This window comes from Equus przewalskii, chromosome 3, assembly GCF_037783145.1.
Source record: "Equus przewalskii isolate Varuska chromosome 3, EquPr2, whole genome shotgun sequence".
Taxonomy (NCBI): Eukaryota; Metazoa; Chordata; class Mammalia; order Perissodactyla; family Equidae; genus Equus; species Equus przewalskii.
Window position 1 is genome coordinate 116948459 of NC_091833.1, and position 16746 is coordinate 116965204.

Genomic DNA, 16746 nt, shown 5'->3' on the forward strand with positions numbered 1-16746 from the left:
AAAAAGGTAAGCAATGACCACGGGTTTAACCAAAAGAAGGTGACAGGACTAAGCTGGGAAATGCAGGGAGAGGAAGCAGCGGTGGTGTAGAGCGGAGAGCTGAAGCTTCCTCTGTACCTTTGAGAGAAGTCCAAAGATGATGTCTAAAATACATAAATTTTAAAACAGCAGCTTAAACAGCAACAAGCACCTGAGAAAACAATGCTTAGGATGACTGCCTCTGGGAGACGGGGCGAAGCAGGAGAGGAGAATGCCCACTGTCTGATCTTTCAATGAGTAGGCTCAGCGCTTCATCTAGCGTCCTGGAAGTATGACCAAGACCACTGTTAAGGGACAAAAGTAAGACGCAGAAAGACATGTAGGTAGCACGGTGTGTAAGTGAGTGTGTGTGCATACCTGTGTCTGTTTCTGTCTGTGTATGGGTGTCTATGTGTACATCTGTGTGTATGTCTGTGTGTCAATAAACGACTGTGTGAACAAGGGAAAAGATGAGGAAGGACACTTATCAGAATATCACCTGATTACAGGGTTGGGGACAGCAAGGCCATTGGAAAGGAGAGAGGGAAGAAAAACAGGACAAACTACATGTTTTCTTTGGGAAAGCTCTAACACAAGAGTTCCTTGCCTAGAGCACATGGTCTCCTTCCTGGATGCATCAGGTGAACTTTTGAAATGGTGAACCCCCTGAAAATCACAGGTAACCTGGTGTCCGCATTAAAATCGCATGTGCACATGTGTAGAATATACTTCAGAAGAGAGACTGTAGTTTTTATCAGATTGCCAAAGGAGCTGGTAAGCATCCCCCTAAAAGTAAAGAACGAGTGATCTACCAGACTAGGACCCCAAGCAAGGCTTCTCTTCCTTCTCGGGACACCTTTTTCCAGGACAGCCCCAGCCTCTCCTCCAGGGCACAGCAGGGAATCCACGAGGCCCTTCTGGACACAGGAGCAGCAGCAGCCCCTTGGAGAGACCTGCCCGACCTGGGAGGGTGTGTGAGGTGGCTGCTTCTCAGCACAGAATAGGAAAAACCAGTCCTTTCAAAAATAAAGTCAGGAGCACTGTGGTAGGCTGAGGGTGGTCCCGAAAGACACCAGGTCCTGGCCCTGGGAACTGTGAATGTCACCTTACAGGCAACAGGGGCTTTGCAGGTGGATTACATTAAGAGTCCTGGGATGGGAGACATCCTACTGGGCCGTGAATGCAATCACTGTCCTTCTGGGAGGGAGGCAGGGGGAGTGAACGACGAAAGAACAGCAGAGGAGGCGGGGATGGAAGCACAGGGAGCCAGGGCTCTGGGACATGTTGGGGGGGGCACAGACCAAGGATTGAGGACAGCATCCAGAAGCCGAAAAGGGACAGAACCAAGCGTCCCTGCAGCCTCCCCGGCCTTCACCTTGGTTCAGCCCAGTGAAACCCACTTTGGACTTGTGGCCTCCAGAAGTGGGAGGGAATACATTTCTGTTGTTTAAGCCACTAAATTGATGGTACTTCGTTACAGCAGCCACAGAAAACTCATACAAGTGCTAATTAGAAAGTGAAATGTTCATAGGAATTCCACCACTGAAAGAATATGTAAAGCATTCTTTCTGCACCCCACAACTCTGGGCCACTCCGTCCACACCCCACAACTCTGGAGCCAGCGCATCTGCACCCACAACTCTGGGCCACTCCGTCCGCACCCCACAACTCTGGAGCCAGCGCATCTGCACCCACAACTCTGGGCCACTCCGTCCGCACCCCACAACTCTAGAGCCACGGCATCTGCACCCACAACTCGGGGCCGCTCCATCCGCACCCCAGAACTCCGCGGCCACTACGTCTACACCCAAGTCGGGGCCGGGCCGTCTACACCCCACAAGTCGGGGCCGCTCCGTCCGCACCCCACAACTCTGGAGCCGCTCCGTCGACACCCCAGCGCCCTGAACTGCAGCACGGAGCCCAGAACGGGACCCCGGCGCGGCGGCTGCACGGACGTGGCTGCGGTTGCCGTCCCGAGTCGGGGTCTCTGGGGACAGCGCCTGCCACACAATGCGGCCACCCGGCAGGGACTGACCACCGGAAGCTCAGGACCCGTCCCGACGCGGCCCGGGCCCGGGCTCCGGCCGAGGGCCGAGCGAACGCGGGGGCACAGCAGGCCCCTCCTGCCGCCTGCGAGCGCGCCCTCCCCACATCGGCCCGCGCCCGGTCCGCGGGCTCCGGGGCTGCGCCGCGAACAAAAGGAGAGGGCCGGCGGCTCGGGGCTCGGGGCCGAGGGGCGGGACCCCGGGCGGCCGCCCCACACTCTCGACCCCGCTGGCGGGCCGGGCCGCGGGGGCGAGCGCGCGCCCCGAGAAGAAACAAAGCGGAGGCGGGGCGGCCTGCGCCCGCCGAACCTACCGGCCACTCGCCCGGCGGCAGCGATCCGCTCCGCCCGCGCGCCCAACGGTCGCCTCCGCGTCGCCGCCCGGCCGAGGGGCGGGGCCGGGGGTGGGGCCGATGGCCGGAGCCAGGGCAGAGGGGCGGGGCCGGGGGCGGGGCCGGGGAAGGGGGCGGGGCCGATGGCGAGAGCCAGGGCAGAGGGCCCGGGCCGGGGGGGCGGGGCTGCTGGCCGGAGCCAGGCCAGGGGGGCCGGGTCGAGGGGCGGGGCAGGGCGGGGGCGGGGACGAGGGCGGGGGGGGCCGAGGGCCGGAGCCGGGGCAGGGGGTCGAGGGGCGGGGCCGGTCCGAGGGGTGGGCGGGGCTTGGGTCGGGGCCCCGGGAGGGGCGACATCTCCAGGGGCGAGACAAGGCGGGGCGTGGCCTCCAGGAGCGTGGGTCTCGGGATCCGGCGGGAGTGCGTGTCTACGGGGTGGGGCCTCCGGGGGCGATGAACCGGGAGCGCAACGGGGTTTCTAGGGGGCGGGGCGTCCGGCGGACAGGACGGGGGGCGGGGCTTCCAGGGGACGCGGGTAGGAAAAGACGAGGAGCTGGGCCTTGATAGGAGGGGCGGAGCCCGTGGGGGCGGATCTGGGGGCGGGGCCTCCCAGGCCAGTGACCGGACTTCCGCTGCTCGCGGTAAAGCGGCGGGTCCAGCTCTGGCTGTGGATTCTCTGCTCCCGGGCCGAGTCACCTCCCGGTTCCACTCCCTGGATCCCCTCCCTTGCCACCTGCCTCGGATCCCCTCCCGCACCCGCCGCCTGGTCCCCTCCCAGCTCAGATTCCATCCTGCGCTTCCGCCAGGTCCCTTCCTGGCCCGAGTCCTCTCCTTGCCCGATTCCCCTCCCTGCCCGAGTCCCTTCCTCGCCCGCATCCCCTCCCGCGCTCCCTGCCCTGGTCCCCTCCTAGCCCAGGTGCCCCCTTGCGCCCCACGCCGACGCATTCTCCTCACCCCCGCCCCGGCCGCTCCGCGTCGAGGACCCCGTCCTCTTCTCCTGATTGCTGACCTTGATGTTCATCCAGACCGCATTCCACCGAGAAATCTTTTATTTTTAAGAGAGGGGAGCGACTGGGAAGTGTGGGGTCCCCCGCAGGGCACAGTCACCCCCTAGTCCTCCAACTGGTGGGAGAAGCCAAGCAGACGGCACTCAGCATGACCCCGGCTGCCGTGGAGGTCCTGAGGGGGCCTGTGCCGCTCCCGCCTGTCCGGACACCTTGCCTCTGACCCCCAGGAGACCTTCCAGAGTCAACTCTCCAGTTGTCTTCTTCCTCAGCAATCATGTTTTCTTTGGAAATTCCGTTTCTGTTAGTCATAGTGACCGGCCAGAGCATTTTCAGGAAACAGTCTAGTGAGCATTTACTGTACAATCTAAGTGTGGGAAAAAATCAAGCCTAGGACTCCTGACTAGTTGGGCCCTGACTTTCAGTTACACATCCAGCACCTAAACCTGGCTGGAGCCTCCTGGGTTGTGTATTAAATCATTGTAACAAATCCACCACCCATCACACTTCCAGCCCCTCCACTGACTAGACAAACAGAATCTAACTTACGATTCTTATTCCCTCTAGTGCTCCCAAAATAACAGCAAGGGCAATATTTTCACTACTTGGCATGCCGTCAGTATGCATCTTCCACTTATATTTGCAAATAAGGTGCCTCGATAGCATTATGGAATGTGGAACTGGCAGTGGTAGAAGCGTACTGTCGCTCAGGTGAGCTGCTCTGCTGAGCAGAGGCCAGGAAATGGGGAGCTCTGAGGCACGGGGGCCAACTGTCTCTACAACAGCACTGCTCTTGACTGAATGTTTGTGTCCCCCCCCTAAAATTCGTTTGCTGAAACCTGTTCCCCAGTGTGATGGCATTTGGAGGTGGAGCCTCTGGGAGGTGCTTCGGTCACAAGGGTGGGGCCCCAAGGTGAGATTAGTGCCCAGCCCAGGCTGGCTGGCAGCCTCTGGAGCGATGACAGCCGTGCACTTGGTCCTGTAGTGCATGCCCAGTGGTGACATAGCATTCCCACATGCGTTCCATCGGCTGCAGCAGGTCACATCATCACTGCCGAGGTGGCAGGGTGGGATGTCCAACCCTAGACTTGCTCAGGCTCACCTGTGCTCTGAGCCTTAAGCTGCTTGCCCAGCAGAGAGCGCTAGATGCCGCTTATCTGTGTCAGCTCAGCTGCTGTAACAGTACCACAGACTGGGGGCTTATTCCTCACAGTACTGGGGGCTGGAAGCCCGAGATCAAGGTGCCAGCGATCCAGGATCCAGTGAGGACCTTCTTCCTGGTTTGCAGATGGCCATCTTCTCTCAGTCTCTTCACATGGCGGAGAGCAGAAAGGGTGCAAACTCACTTGTGTCTGTTCTTAAAGGGACACTAGTCTCATCATGGGGTCCCCACCCTCATGACCTCATCTAAACCTAATCACCTCCCAAAGCCCCCACCTCCTAACACCATCACCTTGGAGGTTAGGGCTTCCACACATGAACTGTGTAGGGGACAAACTCGGTCCACACAGGGCTGCTGCAGCATCGGCTACCTCCATTGGTCCTGCCAGCCTCGTAGACGGAGGTCTGGCACGTGTGAGCCACAGCAGCTCTGCTCCCCATGCCCAGCCTAACCGGACCCCACATCCAGACCCAGAGGAAGCACTCCCCGTGGGGGGTGGGTCCTGGCTCCCCTCCAGCCCTCCAAGGGCCAAGGAGAGACCCAAGACAGAAGGGTCCTGCAGTTCCACTCCTCGCCCTTTCTCTTCCATGTCAGTTTGCCCCAAGGAAGGCCGTTCCTCTCGGCAGTTCGAGACATCCTGCATTGCTGAGCCAAAGGCCAGGGAGCTGTGGCAAGCTCTAGGGACAGAGTGCCCCTGCACTCCTCTCCCCTGCCTGGGGCCACTCTGCCCTCCTCTCATACCTCTCCGTCCAGAAGTATAGGCTTGTAAGCTTAGCCTCAGGCTCTGTTTCCCAGGGAGCCTCAGCCAAGGGCCCTAGGACACGGCACAGCCCTCTGGGAAGCAGATTGTCAGGAAGGGATTTCAGAACTGGATTCCTGAGCCACGTGACCACAGCGTGGCCCCCCCCCGCCCCTGGTTGTGGGTGGTGTGACCTGCATGAAGGCACTCCATGTCACCGCTTGCATTCCTGGGCAGCAGGAGAAGGTACAGGGTTGGGCGGTAAGTGGCTGCTGCAGCTGAGCAGCCTGGGGCTCTTGGAAGCTGAGCGTGCTAGAGATGCCTTGACACAGTGCTGCAGACGGAGGTGGAAATGTCAAAGTGGGTTTGCCACGTTGGACCTGCGAACCCACAGCTGATGTTCCTAGGGTGGTCTCAGATGACACTCCTTCCCCGAGACACTCAGAACCATATGAGTCAGGGTTCTCTAGAGAAACAGAACCAATAGGATACATATATGTAGGAAAAGATTTATTGCCAGGAACTGGCTCACACAGTTACGCAGGCTGAGAAGTTCCACCGTCTTCTAGGTAGAGACACAGGGAAGCTGGTGAAGTCCGGTCCAAGTCCAAAGGCCTGGGAACCAGGAGCGCGAGGCCAGAAGAAGATCAATGTCCCAGCTCGAGTCATCAGGCAGGGAGGGCGAGTTCTTCCTTCCTCCACTTTCTGTTCTGTTCAGGCCCTAATGGGTGGGATAGTGCCCACCCATACAGGGGAAGGCAAACCACTTTACTCAGTCCATGTATTCAAAAGCAAATTGCACCTGGAATCAGCCTCACAGACACACCCAGCAATAATGTTTGGCCAAACATCTGGGCATCTTGTGATCCAGTCAAGCTGACACATAAAATTCCCCATCACAGGTACTCAGACTCTACCCTGGCTGGTACAGGCCCAATCGATGCCTGTTGTCCTCATTCTTTATCTCTATTCTTAATAGCTCCCCCTTGCTCTCCAGAGGCGTCCCATTTGGGGCAATAAAGCATATGGTCGCCAAGCCTGAGAAATATTCTCTGCGAGAACACCAGCCCATCTGGGACGTGGCAGTGGCTGTCCTCCACAGGCTAAGGCTGACGGTGGAGGTGCTGCCGCGGCTGGTCCCTCACAGCAGCAGAAAGAGATGGTGGAGCTGCCTGAGTGGGCAGCCCAGCGGGGCCCGACCCTCGCGGCTCTGCGGTGATGGTGTTCCGAGGACCAAGAAAGATGGGCCATGCACTGGGTGCTGGTTGTTTCACATACTTAAAGCAAAGGAGAGTTGGGAGCAGCAGGCTGCTGTCACCTGCCCGGGAGGAAAGCCACCACCGGCCTCCACTTCCAGATCTCAGTTCAAAGAGCCAGAGCTTGACTGAGGGGAGAGGGGACCCTTTTGAGGAAGGCCCAGGAGTGCCACTGTGAGTCTCTCCGGTAGACGTGTCCCCCAGCCTCCCCCTCAGGGACAAGGGGCAATTTGACAAGATAATTTGGTCCCAGGAAGGGGGAATGTGCAGATTTTTTGAGAACTGTTCCTTTTAGGGTTTGAGCTGATGCTGGTTCTAGGATAACTAAGCCCCATCCTGTCCTCTGGTTAGAGTCAGGGCTCATATGGACCGTGACCAAGTCCATCTCTTGGGGCATCGGTAGGTCTGCAGATCTCCACGGATATTTTCCTGGCCCCCAAATGTAAAACTGGACAGATAGACTACTCAGCAGCTGGCCGGGCCCTCCCAGCACTCCCTTGCCCTGGGGAGTCAGGGATCCTACAGGAGGAAATCCCTGACTGCCCCCTTCCTGGCAAAACCATCCATCAGAAGCCAACCCATATGACCAGTTCAACAAGGACAGCCATGCAATCCGTGCTCCTCCTGTGTCACGGTTGCTATGCATGTCACTTCCCATGTTTGGCTCCCTGCTCTGTCCAGAAATTCTCCAATTTACCTAATACCTTGTAATTTTAAAAAAAGGGTTTTTTCCTGCAAAAATAACTTCTCAGTAACTAAGAACCCTGACCTAGAAAAGGAGTTGCAGAGGCCTCTTCTGGGGCTGAGTCACGCCAGGTCCTGGGCCGCCCTCTGGAGCGTCGGTACTGGGGCTGGGTTACCCGTCTCCCTGAACTCACCTGCCAGTGACTGTAGGTGACCAGTCCCTGCAAGACACCCAGGAGATGGCTGTCCAATGCCCCCACATTGGTCCCCCCCCCCCAGCTGAGGTTGCCGTCTTCCTGCATCTCACCAGTGGGGAGTGACCACCTTGGTCTGTGAGTCCAGGCACCTGGAATCTCCCCAAAGCCGGTGCTGAGCTGCGCCCCCTGGAGGACCCATGCTGAGGCCAGACTCCTGGGCCAAGGCTGGAGTTGTCCGGGTTTGGCTCCCAGTCCGTGGCTTAGCCCTGGGCAAGGCACATGATCACTCCGCATCTGCTTCCTCCCATCTCGAAAGCGGGGTAATCATGGAGCCCCAAGTCAGGGGCTGTTGTGAAGACTGGCTTAGCGAGATGGCGTAAAGGGTGTAGAAACGTCCCTGGCACATCCTGGACAAGGTGCTGGACAAGGGGGAGCCATCACCAGCATTTGCCTCCAGGCCAGCAAGGCCCTCACCAGGTCACATGGCCAGCAAGTGGACCCAGCCCACGCCCGTCCAAAGCCGAAGGCGGCACTGTGGCCCCTGGCTCACCTTCCACACTCCCCTGTGATGCAGGCAGCAGCACTGGCTCAACCCGAGGGGAGAGGACCTGGCCCCCTGGTGCCCCCTGACTTGAGCCCAGCCAAGCCCTACTTGGGCAGTGGTCTCATCTACCACACCTGCTCTATGAGCAAGAAGGGGTTCACTTAGAACTGCTCACTGCCCCCCACCTCCCCATGACTGCTCTGCCACATCCCCCTCATAGCGCCCCTTCCACCTCATGGCCCCCTACTTCCCCCTCACTGCCCCCACTTCCTTCTCACTGCCCCCCCACTGCCCACCCAATGCCCACTCACTTCTCCCTCTCTGCCCCCCACTTCCCCCTCACAGCCCCCCACTTTCCTACCACTACCTCCACTTCCCCCTCACTGCCCCCATCACTTCCCCCTCACTGCCCCCCGACTGGCCCCTCACTGCCTCCTCAGTGCCCCCCTACTGTCCCCTCACTGGCCCCCCACTGCCCCCTCACTGCCCCCCATCACTTCCCCCTCACTGGCCCCGCACTTCCCCCTCACTGCCCCCATCACTTCCCCCTCACTGCCCCCTCACTGCCCCCATCACTTCCCCCTCACTGGCCCCGCACTGCCCCCTCACTGTCCCCCATCACTTCCCCCTCACTGGCCCCGCACTGCCCCCTCACTGTCCCCCATCACTTCCCCCTCACTGGCCCCGCACTGCCCCCTCACTGCCCCCCATCACTTCCCCCTCACTGGCCCCCCACTGCCCCCTCACTGCCCCCCATCACTTCCCCCTCACTGGCCCCCCACTGCCCCCTCACTGCCCCCCATCACTTCCCCCTCACTGGCCCCCCACTGCCCCCTCACTGTCCCCCATCACTTCCCCCTCACTGGCCCCGCACTGCCCCCCACTGCCCGCCCCCGCCCAGACCCTGTCCTTGATGTACCCAAAGCCTTCCCCGCAGCTTCCCAGCGGCAGGCACAGCACGGTCTAACACGGTCACGCCAACAGAGCATCCCGAGAACCCGTCCCACCCTGCTCTGTCCGGCCAGCGTGGCTGCTCTACTGACTCCCCCAGCGCGCCGTCCAGGCCAAGCTGCCCTCCAGCCCCTAAATGGGGATGTTCTGTCCCTGACCCAGAAAGGCCCTGGCCCGGTATTCTCTCTCTCTCTCTCTCTCTCACACACACACTCACACACACGAACACATGCGCGTGCTTCTCTGGTGTCCATTCCCTCTGCACATGGATGTCACCAGGTCAGCTTCCCCAGCTCCTGCCCCTCCCGCAGGACATCCGTGATGGGACATCCCACACCGCCTCCACCTTGGCAGATGCCTGCCCTCCCCACTCCCCTGCGCCTCCCACCTCTAGCCATCCTCCCAGCACCCAGCTTCAGCCTGAGGCCCCCAGCACCTTCCTGCCCAACCCAGTCAGCCACCAGCTTGCAGTCACACCTTACCAGCCACCACAGAGCCAAGGCCCATGTGCCAAGCTGTGCCAAGAGCATCGCCCACACTGGATGCACCTGTCACCCTGTGAGGCAGGCGTGTTAGCACCAGCCCATTTTACTGACGGAGACTGAGCCTGGAGCAGGGGCCTGCAGCAGGCGCCGCTAAGTGGCGGAGCTGGGATTTGATGCAGAGCCTGACGCAGCTCCACACAGCCCTCCCCCATGCCCTGGGCAATCACCCAGAAGGCCAGCAGGCACACACAGTGTGCCAGTCCCCTCTCAGACCTGCCTTTGCTGTGCCAGCCCCACACCAAATCCCTCGGTGACCCCGCTGTCTGCGGGAAGAAATTCCACTGTCTGGTTCCCAAGGCCTGCATTCCCAGCTCCCCTCCACAGGGCCCCTTTCTGCTTTCCGAGAAGTTGAGGGGATGGGACCTTAGGGCCTTGCAGCCAGGCACCCTGGTGCCAGCCAGAAACGAGGCTGGATGGGGGAGCTTGTGGTCAAGCATCCAGTGGTCCGAGCCTGGCCTGCAGGCCAAGGTCCTCTCCCCACTCCCAAGTCAGCGCCGTACCTGCTCAACAGTTCTTGGTGGGCCTGCTGGGAAGCTGCCCCCACACCTCACCTCCTGCCCTGTCTCCTCACCTGTCAGGGCTCAGCTCAGTGTCACACCTCTCCTACCCACCCCAGGTGGAAGAGAGTGCTCCCCCTCCCCCGCACCCACCAGACCCAAATACACACCTGTCACCATCCTGTCACTCTGTAAGGGGGTCAAGTTCATGTCTGTCCCACACTCCCCACACAGTCCACTCCCATCCCAGAGCTCCTGGACAGGAAGGACCACAACAGACCAACAGACACTTCTGAGCACCCACCCATGCCAGGCGTGTGCTAGGCTTGGGGACACAATGTCCAGGCCCAGAGAACAGGAGCTTCCAGCAGTGCCATGGCCCACAGGTGGCTGGCCAGCAGACAGCCTGCAGGGTCACTTCAGGAAGAGTTTGGGAACCATACCCAGGAGACTGAGCATATCTGTCACATTGACTGTGTGGGGGGAGGGACAACAGACGGGAGCAGCGCCGTGATGCTGGGGAACGGGGACAGCAATCTGGCCTCAGAGAGGGACAGTGCCTGGGGTAGGGGTGGCAGTGGATTTGAGAGGCTAGAGTCAGCGGTGTGTGTGGGGTGGGGGTGGGGGGATGCAGGGGCCAAGCGGGCAAGGCCACAGTGGGACCCAGAGGATTTGGGCAGCTGGGGGCACTGAGGAGTTAGATGGGAGGGTGCCCAGCCCAGTTCTGGCTCTCAGCGTGCCCCCACCTGAAATGCTCAGCATCCCGTTCCCCTCGGAGACCCTTCCTGACCTCTGGGGGCAGAGGGGACAGGACACTCGCCCCGAATGTCTGCAGAATCCTCCGGCTGCACCCCTGTGTTTTGGAATTCAGTAGGATCAGTGAACAGATGAAATAAATCAAATGAAGCATAATGTCATTTTTAAGCAGAACACATGAAATTAATTAAATAGAGCATATTGTTACTAAACAGAATTTGTATGAATCAAGGACATTGTTACCCCTAGAATCCGCATTAATTAAATAGACCGTATTGTTACTGGGGAACATGCACTAATTAACCAGAGCACATTGTTCCTGCCTGGAACTTACTTTATTTTTCCTGGGGCCCCAAGAAGGATCACACAGGGCTGCTGGTGGCCCAGGGACAGGGAGGTCCCACAGGTAGGCCGGCTCGGGCGAGTTCCCCGAGGGGGAAAGGGAGTCTCCTGCGTGGTGTGAAGGTTGCCCTCTTGTTCAGACCTGACCTTGAAGAGTCTCTACTCCTCAAGGTACTTAAATCAAATTTGGCCGTAACTGAATCGCCCCTGCTGGAAAAATATCTATTTGGGGAAAACGTATGTTAGGAGAGTGTTTTCCTTTACAGAAAATAAACAGGAAATAATCAGAAAGCAAAACAGGAAAATGACAATGTAATGAATTTCTGAATGTGTCACTTCGAGTCCCTTGAGCATTCCACATGGATGTTGTCCCTGCGCTTCACTCCCAGTGGACACAGCTCACTTTTCTGGCCACTCAGTGAGCAGGCAGCATCCAGAACTCACCTTTCGATGAGAATTTTGAAGGAATGAGTGTTCCTTTTCTTACGATGGTGACTTCCTCTTCCTGAGGCATTCCCTCATGGGTGCACGAGCTGATGCCACTAGCCTGGCCCTCACCCAGCAAGTCCCAGGTCAAGGCCAGCGCTGGAGAGAGGCGCTCTCGGTCTGTGAAGAATGCCCTTGCGCAGGATGCGCACCAATGCCTACCGCCGATTGGGTACGACTGGGTGCCCGGCAGCGCGCTGGGGGCTTTACCCGCCCTGGCTTTTTAATCCTTACTCGCTCGACCTGCACTCGGCCAGATGTGGAGACTGAGGCTCGGGAAACGAGCCCTGTGCCACTGACACACGGCGACTGAGCCTGCCCCAGATGTGCAGCGCACCCGCCTGGCCTCCAGCCATCTGGGCAGCTCCCCTTCTTGCCTCCCAAAGCTGGCTCCCAGCTTCAAGAATGCTCTGTTCACACCACAGGCAGTGCAGGGACCACAGAGGGGTGACTGAGCAAAGCCATGGGGCACACAGCTGTTTGGGAGAAGGAGTGTCAGTAGGGCTGGCCAGAAGGGCCATCCTCTCTGCTCTGCGCCCTCCTCTGTCTGGGACAGACAGGCCATGGCGGCCACCACAGGTCTGTGAGCAGGCGAGCGACAGCGCAGGATCAGGGCTCTGGGACGCGCACCAGCAGCAGAGATTGCAGGAGGCTCAGGCCTGGAGTCCCCAGCCCGCAGCCCCTCCGATGACGGACAGGGCCCCGGGGCCACACCTTGGTGAGGACTTGGAGGGCTTCCCCCCTCCTCCTCCTCCCCCAGCATGTGCTGACTCCCCTCCCCTCCCCACCCCACGCATGCTTCCTGCATCTTCCATGGTGATAACCGGTACTGCGTGAGGAACTTTCTGGGCAACGCCCTTGTCAGCCAGCCTCATAAAGTGTGTATTATTAGTATTATCCAAATCTTCAGATGATGAAACAGGCTCAGGAGATAAAGTCACCCCACCCCCTCCAGGGGCAGGCCAGAGCCAGCGTCTCTGCGTCCAGATGACAGCATGACAGCACAATAAAGGTGTGAGGAGGTGTGAAAGTGGGGAGGCAGCACTTACAAAGGCAAGAAGTGGCCCCTGGACCCGTCGCTCACTGGAGAGGGCAGAGGAGGATTTAGAGAGAGATTCCTTGGGGTGTCCTGCGGGTCCCATTGGCAGCACGGAGGTGAGGTGCTGCCTTCTCTGTGCCCAGGTGTCACTCTGTGGCCTGTGTCCACTACAGAAGGGACACCGGGGACCCAGAAGTGTCCTGGGTGGCCAAGCTCATCCCACGCTCTGAGTCTGTGGGCACAAGGGATGCCTGGGTTCCCATGGACTGCACACGGTGCCAGTATCATTGTCCTGTTCCCTTGGCACCCAAAGCAGCAGAGGGCCCACAGCAAGGACAGGAGTGGACCCTGATTCCTTGGGGCCAAGGAAGGAGGCAGGGGTCCCCACTCACGGGCTCACCAAGAACCCGTGAAGCTCCCGCAGGAGGGCGAGGTGGGCGTCTCTCCGGCCTCCTCCTCCTCCCCGCAGGCTCCTCCTGCCCCTCTTGGAGCCCCGCTGGGCAGTGCTGCCTTGGGGTGGGTCTCTCCTGCTTCCTCCACTTTTCCAGGCAGATTCCGTCCATCTCTCAGCTGTGATTCACACACAGGTAGGAATCCTAAGTGCTCAGTGCTGTGCTCTGAATGTCTTTGTCCCCGACAACTCATATGTTGAAGGCTATTCCCCAATGTGATGGTATGTGGAGGTGATTAAGTCATGAGGGTGGGGCCCTCATGAATGTGATTAGTGCCCTTATGAAAGAGACCCCAGAGAACTCCTGGTGCCCTGTGAGGACACACTGAGAAGATGGCCATCTATGAATCAGGTGGCTGGCCCTTACCAGACACCAAATCTGCCCACATGAGGCAGACGGATCATGGAATTCCTGCCTCCATAAGTGTGAGGAATCGCTGTCTGCTGTTTAAGCTGCCCAGTCTATGGTATTCTGTTACAGCAGCCTGGAGGGACTGAGACACTCAGTACCCAGGGGCAGGGTCCCTTCCAGCCTACAGCCCTTCCCTGGCACCTCCAATCCTCATGACCCCAGAGGAAGCGCATAAATGGGAGCCACACACACATACCTAACAAATATAAATGAAGCCAATAAAATGTCTTTTGTCCCCCTATCTTGACAAAAATTCCCATAAAACAACAAAATTAAAAAATAGAGCTAAAGCTATGGGGCTTTTTCCCGGTTATGTTACTGTGGTAAAATAGACAAAAATAAAATTCACCATTTTAACCATTTTTAAGTGTACAGTTCAGTGGTATTAAATACATTCATAACGTGCACCCATCACCACCATCCATCTCCAGACCTTTTTCATCTTCCCAAACTGATACTCTGTCCCCATTAAACACTAACTCCCTATCCTCCTGACCCCAGCCCCTGGGAACCCCCATTCTACTTTCTGTCCTAATAGATTTGACTACTCTAGGGACCTCATATAAGTGGATTCACACAGTAGTTGTCCATTTGTGACTGGCTTATTTCACTGAGCATAATGTCCTCAAGGTTCATCCATATTGTAGCATGTGACAGAATTTCCTTCCTTTTTAGGGCTGAATAATACTCCACTATATAGATATGTCACATTTGGTCTATCCATTCATCTGTCAATGGACACTTGGGTTGCTCCCACCCTTTGGCTATTGTGAATAATGCTGCTGTGAACATGGCTGGACAACATCTGGTCCAGTCCCTGCTTTCAATTCTTTGGGGTATATACCCTGAAGTGGAATCATTGGATCATATGGTAATTTTGTTTTTAATTTTTTGAAGCACTGCCATCCTTTTCCCATTGCAGCATTTTATATTCCACAAACAGTGCACAAGGATTCCAATTCCTCTGTATCCTTGCCAACATTTGGCATTTTCTGGTTTGTTGGTTGGTTTGTTTTGATAGCAGTCATCCTAATGAGTGTGAGGTGGTATCTCATAGTGGGTTTGATTTGTATTTCCCTGATGGTTAATGATGTTGAGCATCTTTTCATGTGTTTATTGGCTATTTGTATATCTTCTAAAGCTATGGCTTTTATACAAACACACAATAGCAAAATATCAAAACTATATATTGTTGCTGTTGATGGGTCAACTGTGACTGGATGAATAACAACAGAAAGACATGCACTATTCACAAATGATTATGCTATTTATTCCAAAAACTAACTTTTCCTGCATTCATTTCAGCAAAATCTCTAACTATGTTGCTATAATCCAGATTTCCACATAATTGTGTTATATTTTCAACTTGGAGAAACTTTTCTCTACTGAGGCAGAAGCAATCGTAACTGTCAAAAAAATTTTTTTTTTGAGGAAGATTAGCCTGAACTAACTACTGCCAGTCCTCCTCTTTTTGCTGAGGAAGACTGGCCCTGAGCTCACATCTGTGCCCATCTTCCTCTACTTTATATATGGGACGCCTACCACAGCATGGCTTGACAAGTGGGGCCACGTCTGCACTCGGGATCCAAACCAGCGAACCCCGGGCCGCTGAGAAGCGGAACGTGCGAACTTAACCGCTGCGCCACCAGGCCGGCCCCCCCCAAAATTCTTAAAGCAAATATTTACAGTTGGAAAAGAACCACAAATTTTATGGATCAGGTTCAAATATTGTTATGAAACATTATTGTTATCACAGAAAATATTACAAACTACTTTTAATTTCATCATATAAATCACTATAACATAGCAAGATTTTCAACAACTCTTAAAACTATATCTAGATTCATGCAGTATTTCTAAAGTTATTTAAAATTTGTCAGTGCTATTTCAAAAATACCAAAATATTACTGTTTATTCAAATCTCTCCAGTTGAGATTGTCTTAAATCTAAAATGACAGAAAATAATCTCGATAGAATTAAGATTACTTTACGTGAATCATCTCTTTCACCACCATGCAAATATTTTCATTTCCTTCCTCTGGTTTCCTTACATTTTACTAGAATGCTATTTTTGTTGCTTATTTCACATGCAGTTTTTTTCCATGGAGAAAAGCTATTTTCTCTCCAATTAAAAAAGTTTGTAATTTTTAAGCATGAAATAGTCAACCTGTTTTTCTTTTTTGTAAGCTTTTCCTAATGTTTTCAATAGTGATCAACGTAGCAAACGACTGGAACAGAGCCAGTTCCATTTTCCTCTGAAGATCACAATTCCTCTTTATCTGAGGATACTCTGCTGTTTCACTTAACTCTTCCAAAGCAGCTTGAATCTTGTATAAATTAAATCTAATTGCTTTAACAGCATTTAGTTGACATTCTTTTTGTGTTTCTGAGGGTGATTATGTGTCAAATATGATCCATGTTTCATCAAGATGTTCCATCTTTGGGCAGATGCAGGAACTATCAAATATCATCTTTGAACTACTCCGAAGCACGTCATCACTGCTGGCATCCTCTAAGCCACGTCTCCCAATAACAAATTCCGACTCTGTGCCATAGTTGGCACAGGAAAGCTTCCGGGTTTCTGGCCAAAATTTTGGCTTGTTTACCTTTTCCTTTATACATCCCGATAGCACCATTATCACAGCCTTCCCTTGACAATCTTTTAAAGTATTTAAATGAAAGTAAAATTGTTTTATTTGATTTTTCAAAATTTAATTAAATCTTATTAAATAAAACAATTCCCACTTCAATGTTCAATGTCCATCTGTTGCCAATGTGCAGTAGAGGTAGCCACTTCTCTGGTCTAGCCCAACATGTACGTAAATGTAAGAGTAACAGGCATGCTCAGTATTGCAGGATGCTGTGCAGCTGCTGTGTGAAACTCTAGTAAATGCTCTGCTAATTTCTGACCACCTCTGGAAACAATCACAAATAAAAATATGAGGAAAAGCAAGACAAATGAGCATCAGTATTATTGGGAAACAGTATTCTATTATGTGAAACCTGTGGCATTCACTCCACCTGAGAGGAAAGACTTAACAGACTCGTTAATTTGTCTTTTGCCTTGGCCTGAGCACTTTCAATGTGGAGCATAATGAAGGAGAGAAAATGGGACATCTTCCTCCGCCTAGGGTGTAGCAGGATGCAAGACTCTCACTCCCATGGTAGCAATGAGATAAACCAAGAAAAAAAATAATCGTACTTTTCTATGGGGTTAGTAGACCAGTAGATACAAAGAAACTTTTATGAACTGAATTCCTAAGACAAGCTCTTCATAGAGAACAGAGAGT

The 16746-nt window shown here is 55.2% G+C and overlaps 1 protein-coding gene across 4 annotated transcripts in view; it reads right to left on the reverse strand.

Annotated features, from left to right (window-relative positions):
• The window catches only part of RGS12 (regulator of G protein signaling 12), a 132766-nt gene extending 130207 nt beyond the window's left edge, over positions 1–2559 (reverse strand). For 3 of the 4 annotated variants that reach the window (XR_011538379.1, XM_070613442.1, XM_070613443.1), the window contains exon 1: positions 2377–2559. The gene's annotated coding sequence lies outside the window, so the exon portion shown is untranslated. The remainder of the gene's footprint in view (positions 1–2376) is intronic. The other variant, XM_070613444.1, reaches the window with a different exon arrangement.
• Positions 2560–16746: the final 14187 nt, after the last annotated feature.